The sequence below is a fragment of the Eptatretus burgeri genome, chromosome 6 (genome assembly GCF_056783735.1).
Source record: "Eptatretus burgeri isolate ZD-2024b chromosome 6, Ebu_testis_v1, whole genome shotgun sequence".
Lineage (NCBI taxonomy): Eukaryota > Metazoa > Chordata > Myxini > Myxiniformes > Myxinidae > Eptatretus > Eptatretus burgeri.
In genome coordinates this window covers 36,900,369-36,910,368 of record NC_140966.1, presented here as the reverse complement: position 1 = coordinate 36,910,368, position 10,000 = coordinate 36,900,369, and the positions used below count along the sequence as shown (strand labels likewise).

Genomic DNA, 10,000 nt, shown 5'->3' with positions numbered 1-10,000 from the left:
TGGTGGCCTGAGGGATGTTTTCCCATTCCTCCTGGAGAGCCACACGGAGCTGGTGGACGTTCTCTGGGACTGCGTAACGTTGTCGTACGCGTCGATCAAGAACATCCCAAAGGTGCTCGATGGGCGACATGTCGGGAGAATATGGAGGCCAGTCGAGGACATCAATGTCCTCCTCACCGAGGAAGTCCATGCAGATCCTGGCAACATGGGGGCGAGCATTGTCGTGCTGAAACGTCACATGGTGAAGGCGCACAAACGGCACGACGATGGGTCTGAGTATCTCGTCCCTGTACCGCTGCCCGTTCAAGTTGCCTTAAATGAAATGAAGCCGAGTGCGCTCTCCATGGCATATGCCTGCCCACACCATAACACTGGCACCACCGTGTGACACCCGACGAAGGACATTGGCGTCAGTGTAGCGCTCCCCAGCCCGACGCCAGACGCGGAGTCCGCCATCAGCCCGATACAGCTGGAACCGCGACTCATCGGTGAACAGCACTCTCCTCCATCGTGCGAGGGTCCAGCGCAAGTGAACATTGGCCCAGTTCAGTCGGGTCTGACGCCGGACTGCAGTGAGGTCGAGTCCCCGGTGTGGTCGGCGGGCTCGGAGGTTGGCCTCCCTCAAGCGGTTACGCACCGTCTGGGCTGAAATGCGCCTGTTATGCAGCCCGACAGTCTCATCGGCAGTCCTCGTGGCCGGTCGGAGTCGATCCCGGGCATGTTGCAGCCTCATGTGACGATCCTGACCGGCGGTGGTCACACGTGGTCGCCGGGCATGTGGGCGGTTCACGGTGCTTCCAGTCTCTCTGAGGTGCGTTCTCAGGCGGCTAATGGTGGAGTGGTGGACATTGAAGTGTGCTGCAACGGCCCGTACTGACGTCCCAGCATTCAGCATGCCAATGGCGCGCTCCCTCAAGATTTGTGACATCTGTGGCATGTTGACATTTGGCACCAGTCCACATTTTGGGGAGGCCTTTTATGGGGCAAGCTATAGGGAGTGTTTGTGTCCTGGTCACGCTCACTGACCATCACTCTGTCAAGCCCCATGGTGCTCATGGGAAAGATTACTCAACGTGTGAGTCCACACACTCAGAGTGGTCAATTTCAATGGGAACATCTGTCTTGAGCAAAACAAAGGAACCATTGCTCAAACATATCATCGGTTTGACCATTTTCCCATAATGGCAATCTTGACTTAGATATTTAGGTTGGTGCGTTTATATTTTTGTTCAGTATATGTATATATATATATATATATATATATATATATATATATATATATATATATATATATATATATATATATATATATATATATATATATCTTGATGTATCTGTGTGTGTATATATATATATATATATATATATATATATATATATATATATATATATATATATATATATATATATGTATATATATGTATGTGTGTGTAAACTAGTGGTTCTCAAAGTGGTCCCTACCGCCCTGCAGTGGGCGCTGGGAACTTTCAGGGGGGGGCGCTCCAGACTCCACGAGTGGTAGGGGGCGCTGGCAATGATTTGGGGGGCACTGGCGATTTCGAGGAGCAGTGGCGATTAGGAGCGCTCATTTGGCTTCCTGCAGTCGGAACAGGTTACCCGGCGCCATTCAGCAAATTGGCCATACAATGCCTGTTGCGGTCCTCCTCGTTTGCTATGGCGCCGTCCAGAGAGAAATTAAAGACAGGCAATGGGACAGGTAGGCCTTTTTGTAAATAATGAACACATTTTAAAATGTATTTATTCTGAAAATCATTAGTTCTTCAAGCATATTACAGACTTGTTTACCAACAATGCAAGTCAGTGTTTTTGTTTTTTTTAATACACACATGGTGTGAATACCATATACATGTGTTATGATCCGGCAGCACAATTCCCAGTGAGGCGCGAGTACTGAGGCAGTGCGACATTGTGTTTTAGGCGCGCGTTGTTGTAGCTACCCTTGGAAATATGAAGAAATACTTTTTTTGACGCGCAGGCTCAAAATCGATACGCGCTGACCAGAGACCGGAAATATATAATTATTGTTTGTCCTTATCACTGGTGTTAGTCTCTCGACATCTTGGCGTATTGATTTCATCATTCAAAAAAGCTTCACGTCCGGTCGGCTTCAAGATGTCGGCCTCAAAGAAAAAGTGTCGTCAGTATTCCGTTAAATACATCAAGTATGGATTCATTCCATCCCTGACGAACACGCAGTTACCGATGTGTTTGTTGTGTGGTATCACGCTGTCCAATGAAGCAATGAAACCATCTCGACTGAGCGAGCACCTGAGTAAAAATCACAGTGATCAGGCTCGCGCAGAGGTCAGCTATTTCCAATCGCTGAAACAGAAATTTGAGAAGCGATCCACGGTAACCACAATGTTCAAAGCCAGCCAAAAGCTCGTGGATGAAGGACTGGAAGCGTCGTATAAGCTGTCGTTGCTCATCGCCAGATCTGGAAAACCGTATTCAATCGGCGAACAGTTGATCAAACCGGCTGTTGTGGAAGTGATAAAAACTGTTACGGGCCAGGATCCGTATCCAGTTCTCTCGTCGATTGTGCTCAGCAATGATTCCGTGGCCAGGCGGATTGATGAAATGTCATCAGATGTAGAAGATAAGCTGTGTTGTGAGCTGAGAATCACGCACTTCGCCTTCCAGCTGGATGAGTCCACTTTGCGTGACAGTGAAGCTCTGTTACTCTGCTATGTTCGCTTCATCCGTGATCAGGAAATGGTGGAAGAATTGTTGTTTGCCCGCTCTCTCCAGACCGATACGAAGGGTTCTTCCATCTTCCAAACGTTGGAGAAGTACTTTACTGATAAGAACATACCGATGGAGAACATTCTCGCTTGCGCTACGGACGGGGCACCAGCGATGGTTGGCTGCCAGCGTGGTTAAATTGCGCTTCTGAAGAACCAGGTACCGTCCGTGTTCGCCATTCACCGTGTCGTGCACCGCCAGCATCTTGTAGCAAAAGCTCTCAGCACCAGACTTCATACATCACTCCAAATAGTAATCAAAGCAGTGAATAAAATCAAGGTGTCGTCTCTGCATGATCGGCTGTTTCGTCAGCTTTGCCAGGAGAATGATGAACCATTCGAGAGGCTCTTGTTGCATACCGAAGTTCGATGGTTGTCCAAAGACACTTATTTGACCTGTTTCCATGCCCTCTTCGACAGTGGTCGAGTTTCTGTCGGAAATTGATACAGTTATCGGAGAAAGTGAATGTGATTGAGCATGATGTGGCTTACCTCGGGGACATAGTCAGTATACTGAATGATGTCAACAAAAAACTCCAGGGTGACCATTTGATGCTGATTAAAGCAAAGAAAGTGATCGGCGCGTTTGTAACCAAGGCGACTCTGCACAGGGAAACCCTCGGCCGAAGAGATATGTACCACTTTCCCCGGTTGGCAAAGGAAACTGCTGTTTCTGATGAAGAGCTGCTCGTTTATTGCAATCACCTTGAGAAGATTCGTGGAGATATGGAGCAGCGTTTCAGAGACATGCTCGAACTGTCGGTGCCAGCATGGGTGATCAACCCATTCAAATGTGACATTTGAGATGTGAAGCGCGAATTACAGGACGAAATTATCAACTTGTGGAATGATGATGAGGCGAAGGCAAGATTCTCGCAGCATGAATACGGCAAATTCTGGATTCTGGAGCGGGGTGAATACCCCACAATGTGGACAGAGGTAGAACTGCTGCTGATGGCGTTCCCCACATCATACCTTATTGAAAGAGGGTTCAGCGCCGTGATGGTGCTGCTGACCAAGTATCGAAACCGCCTTGACATTACCAAGAGGGGCGATCTGCGTCTCTACCTCACTGAGATGGAGCCAGACGTTCGTAATCTCGCAGCGAGTCACCAGGCCTATCCTTGACACTAACAGTATTTGGGCCTGTGATAACAGATTCCCAGTTCGCCTCACCTGGATCTGTTCTGCTGAAACATTGTAGGTAGTGCAAAATAAAATAGAAAAGTAAAGTAAAATATTATTCAGAAAATATTTGGGTTCTGTTATTTTTGCTTCCTATCTACATAAATTCGGACTATCCTATTGCCCACCGGGTGTCTGACCACGAACGATAAGACGAGGGGGCATTGGGCCGGTCCAAGAGGGTAGAAGGGGGTGGTAGTCAAAAAAAGTTTGAGAACCACTGGTGTAAACAAACAAACATGCATTGAGTGTATTTAGCCCTCATTTTTGTTTCAATCTCTAAGAATTGTTTTGGCAGATACTTTTCCCTGCAGCATTGGAAAAGTGTGGTCATGGAAAGTCATGCAGGAGGTGTACTCACCGAGCCGTTTGCTTTGCCCAGGAAGCCTATCCCCGCAGGATGCTGACAAATTGAACGTGCTGAATCTTCATCTGAAGAGTCTTGGCACATGGGGGGGAGGAGTGCACAATCAATTTGCTTCACATTTGCCAGAGGATTGTCTAGGGGTACTCATCCACTCATGCATTGGAAAACGGCATGTCAGGCTTCATTGATATCTGCAATGTACTTTTTTTGTATACATTGTCGAGGCTCATATAAGAGCTAACACACAGAACTTATTACAAACGGAGCATGAGACAAGAGGGGTGGGAGAGGGAAGCACAAACAATGGAGACATAGAGACATTAGAAGAGCTGTGGAAGGGAGAGGGATGGGGTGGGGTTCACGGGGTAAACAAGAAGGACATTATAGGGACTTTCAGGAAGGAAAACAGGAAATTTGAAGGAGGTGGGTTTGGGGTGGATTAACAGGGATAGAAAAGATCATGGTTTTGCATGGGGGAAGATAAGAAATGATGGTGAACAGCTGTTTTAAAGACCTGGAGGGAAGAGTGTAATTGAAGAGAGTGTGGGAGTTTGTTCCAAAGGCGTGAAAAAAGAGGAATGAAAGAGTGAAGGTGAGCAGTGATTCTTGATTTTGGTAGTTTCACCAGAAGGGCATTGCTGGCAGACATTGAGCACCCTGTAAAAATATGGGGGGGGGGACAGATAACAAACAGAGCAGGGTGGGGGGTGAGGCTGGAGAGGAGACAGGAGAAGGCAAAAAGACCACCGACCTGCCTGCGGTGAGAGAGTGAGAGACCCAAAGACTCAGCTTCATCGTGGGAGATAACAATGATCCTAAAAGCCTTGGTTTCCACAGCGTGAAGCTGAGAAAGCTGTGAGGTGGGAGCACTAGCCCACAGGGGAGAGCAGTACTCCATCAGACTGTGGGCGAAAGCTTTGTATGTAGTCTGGTGCTCAGGTGTGCCGAAGAAGGACTTTGCATTTTGGAGGATGCCCAGATGGCAACTGGCTTTGGAGGCCAGCTTGGAAATGTGGCTTTCCCAGAAAAGATCATGGCAAATAGTGAGACCCAAAAGCTTGAATGAAAGAGTTTCTTCAAGAGGATTGTTGAGAAATTAGATGGGAGGGGAAGGGGGTTCCAGACGGTCCTTTCAGAGAGACATCATAAAAGTGTGAGATTTGTCAGGATTGTAAGAGACATTCCAAGTGTTGGACCAGCTTGTGATTTTATCCAGATCTGCAGAGAGCGAAGTGGCTGCTGCTTGCTGATCTGAGGGATGACAGATGGAATAGCAGAGTGTGGAATTCTGACTACATGGTGCATACGAAAGAGGGTAATGCCTCAACATCTGGATGGTCCATGGTTGCGAGTTTTTTTTTTTAACGTTTCAACGTACAGTACTTCCCTGTAGCATCTTGTTCCATGATTATATATTGTCGTATTTCCCCTTTTTTGTGGAATGCTGCAGCAAATTTACAAGCAGAGAAGGTGTGCCACCCTGGCAGTGCTGCCATCACTCTGGGTTACTTGTTCTCCAAAACACTGGCTAAGCCGTAAATGCCAATGTAGCGGTGAATGTTACCGATTCCTCAGTCCATGATGATTTTTTGACTCGCACTTTCCCCCTCTGTAGATCTGCCGAGCATCCCCACTGCCAATAGGATGATGGGTATGTCAGTACCCAAATCCCTCACCAAAATATTCACACCCATTGTTGCTGTGTGGAAAGCAATCAGTGTCAGCTTCCTCATGTTCGCCTTGGAGATTTTCTGATAGTTCGATCACCATGCATCGGTCCTTGGAGTCATAAGTTCATTGGATGCAATGGCTACCATGGGAGGCAAGTGTTTTCTGGCGATATTCTTGAGCATTTATTTTCGAAGTCCGCTGACATTTTGATCATGTAATCATCACACGACGAGTGATGCACATTTGTATAATTCAAGGTATATTTTTGTATCGAGTTAAAAGCTGTTTCTTTTTTTTTGCTTGTATGAAATGTTGACCAACATCGGGTGGAGATCTGTGAGTGGACAGCCCCATAACAAATTTGGTGCATGACCATTTAATTTGACTTGATCGTTACCGCCACGCACATGCGCAGTGTGTGCCTCCCTGGCAATAAACGTGGAGCTTCGACTTATGTGGTGTCTGGCCTTTCACCCCACAATCGTTTGGATACGCCACAATTGGCGACGAGTTTAGTGCTTTGCCAAGTCGGCATTGCTCACTATGGCGTCTGTGGGGATTCTGGTGGAGTACCAGCCAGATGAGGACTGGGAAGACTTTGCTGATCGATTGGGACAATACTTCATCGCAAACAAGATGGCGGCTGCAGAAGATGCTGATTGTCGCCGGGCCGTTCTGCTCACAGTGTGTGGCAAAACAACATATGCCCTGAGGAAGGATCTGGTTACTCCCAATAAACTGAAGGACAAAACCTTCGATGAACTGATCGAGATTGTGGCTAGACACTACGAGCCAAAACCCGGGAAAATTATGTCCCGGTACAAGTTCTACACTCATGGGAGGAAGGAAGGTCAGTCGGTGTCTGAGTTTGCTGCTGACCTTTGCAGATTGGCTGAACATTGTGAATTCGGTGCCACTTTGGATGAGATATTGAGAGATGTTTTCGTTACTGGCATCAAGAAGGAAACGATTCTCTGGAAATTGTTGGTTGTTCCCGATCTCGATTTGACTAAAGCTGTGTCAATCGCAACTACCTGCATGACTATGGATGAGGGGCTGCGTGCTATCAGCGGCAGAGAGCGAGGCTCCCAGCCGAGTTCATGCAATGATGTGAACAAACTGAGCTCATCATCATCAGCTGTGAAGCCCAGCTATCCTCAATTTCACAGATCTGATCAACACATCACCTCGTTCTGTAATGCGAGCTCATCTGAAACAGAGCAGTGGATCGTTGGGTTCTCCAACAGGTAAACTGTGTTGGCGTTGTGGGGGCAGGTACTTACCTCACCTGTGTCATTTCAAACATTGCTCCTGTCATAACTGTGGGGAACTTGGCCATCTATGCAAGATGTCACCAGACATCCCAACACAGTACAAATCACCACATGATCGGTTTGGCCACGCCAGTGACCGGTGGTGAAGCAATAACTCCTGCTTCAAAGGAGCATGATTTGCTCAGTATGTTGGATAAAAGCAAAGCCATTGTGGTGGATGTCAGGGTGAATAACATTGCCGTGGAGATGGAGCTGGACACTGGGGCCAGCCAGTCAATCATGAGTTCCGAAACTTTCAGTGGGCTGTTTAGCCAGGAGACAGCGAGACCAGTACTCAGACCGGTGAACGCCAAGTTGTGAACTTACACCAATGAACTGATACCTGTGATTGGTAGTGCAGAGGTGAAGTTCATCTGCCATGATGTGTCACGGAAACTACCCTTGGGATCATTCAGGGAAATGGGCCGACATTGCTTGGGTGTAATTGGCCTGAAATCATCAAACTCGATTGGCCTGTGATCAAATTGATGGCTTGTGATGTTAATCACAATGCCATTCTTGAGAAATATCCCTCATTGTTTGGAGGTGGTGTCGGCACTTTTAAAGGTGTTGAAGCCAAAATCTATGTGGATGAGAGTGCTAAGCCAATCTTTTGTAAAGTGAGGTCTGTACCTCACATGATGCGTCCAAAGATCGAGGCAGAGCTCGACCACCTGCAGATGGAGGTGTTATCAGTCCTGTTGAATTCAGTGAGTGGGCATGTCCAATTGTTCCTGTATTAAAGTCAGATGGTAGTGTTCGGATTTGTGGTGATTACAAAACAACAATCAACAGGTATTCCAAACAGGACCATTATCCTCTGCCCAAGGCAGATGATTTGTTCACTACGCTTTCTGGTGGAAAGAAGTTTAGCCACCTGGATTTGGAATCTGCTTATACTCAGATGTTGCTTGATGAGGACTCCAAGAAGTGTACATGTTGTAACACTCACAAGGGGTCGTTTGTTTATAACCGCTGTCCTTTCGGAATCAAATCAGCCACTGCTATATTTCAACGCAATATGGAGAATCTGCTGAAAGCAATTCCAAATGTTGTAGTGTTTCAAGATGATGTTTTGATCACCGGCCACAATGATGCTGAACATTTGTGTTACCTTGAGGCAGTTCTCAAACATATTGTTGAAGCCGGTGTTAAGGTGAAACGTGACAAACGTCGATTTATGTTACCGGAAGTGGAATTTCTCAGTCGTATTGTCAGTGCTGATAGCATAAGGCCCAGCACGTCCAAGACGGAAGCTATCAAGGATGCTCCGACTCCTGTGAACACGACCGAGCTCAAAGCTTTCCTGGGTATGTTGAACTATTACTGTAACTTTCTTCCGAATCTAAGCACCGTCCTTGAGCCTCTCCACAAACTCCTTCGTAAAGGTGTTGAATGGCGATGGTGTACGCATCGCCAAGTTTTGCTGAGGCAAAACGGTTTCTGTGTTCATCTAAAGTGTTGGTGTACTACGATACTGCTAAACCATTGGTTCTCAGCTGTGATGCTTCGTCTTGTGGCATTGGTTGTGTGTTACAGCAACGTAATTATGGTATACTACGGCCTGTGGCCAATGCATCACGCACTTTGTCAGCAGCAGTGCGTAACTTCTCCATGGTTGAAAAAGAAGCTCTCGCATGTATTTTTGGTGTAACAAAGATGCATCAGTATCTCTTCTGTCGACAATTTGAACTTGTAACCGACCACACACCATTGCAATCCCTATTCAATGAGAATAAGGGAATTAACCCACAAGCCTCTGCACGCATTTAGCGTTGGGCTGAGAAGTTAGCAGCCTATGATTATTGTTACGTTGTTGACCATTTGTAAATTTTGTGCACCATTTGGGTGTGTGACGAAGAAGAATTGATTATATTTTGGTGAAGATCCGGATCCGAATCCGACTACTAAAATTTTTGAAATGATTCTTCACCATTAAGAGATAGGGCCAAAAACAATATATCGCACGATATCTCAAAAAGTTGTGGATGGATTCGGCCGAAATTTGGTGAAAGTGTTGAGTGTGTGACAAGGAAGAATTGATTTAATTTTGGTGAAGATCTGGATCCGGATCTGATTGGTTCATGAGCGCCAGCCAGTGACCACTATAATCATTATGTCTGTCTGTCTGTCCAGAGCATAACTCCGTGCACTTTGATCCGATTTTGATGAAACTTGGTTATGTGTTCGATATCAATATCTAGTTGTGTTTTCCTGGATGAGAGCGTGCTACGCCCATTATGGGCAGAGCCACGCCCCCAAAATAGCCATTTTTAGGGGGTAGTCGGATTAAAAATCTATCTTCTCCGAGGGAATTGACTGAATGGAATGGGTTCTTCGGTATTTGAAAAGCAAAATGAATTATCTAAAACTTGTCATTGTCCGATTTTTCATTTTCATGTCAAGGTCACAAGGTCAAAAACTTAGAAAATTGCAAATTTTGACATAAAAATCATACGATCGCCCAAACTTTGAGAGCTCGGATGACAATATTTTTAATTTTAACTTTGTCAAAAATTATCACATTGTCTAATCCTTGACTTCTGAAACAATCTACATCGTCAAATACCGCTCGTGAATCACTGTCGTCTTCAGACTTGTAATTTTTTAAAGTGATTCTTCATCATTGAGAGATAGGGCTCAAAATCGATATATAGCATGATATTTACCTTCGCATTCTGCGAAAGGTTATGTTTTGG

The 10,000-nt window shown here is 46.0% G+C and overlaps 2 pseudogenes; both read left to right on the top strand.

Moving 5' to 3' along the window:
* The first annotated feature begins 2,133 nt into the window (after positions 1-2,133).
* Positions 2,134-3,210, top strand: LOC147024551 (protein FAM200C-like; annotated as a pseudogene).
* A 41-nt stretch (positions 3,211-3,251) lies between these two features.
* Positions 3,252-3,893, top strand: LOC147024550 (zinc finger BED domain-containing protein 5-like; annotated as a pseudogene).
* The last annotated feature ends 6,107 nt before the right edge of the window (positions 3,894-10,000 follow it).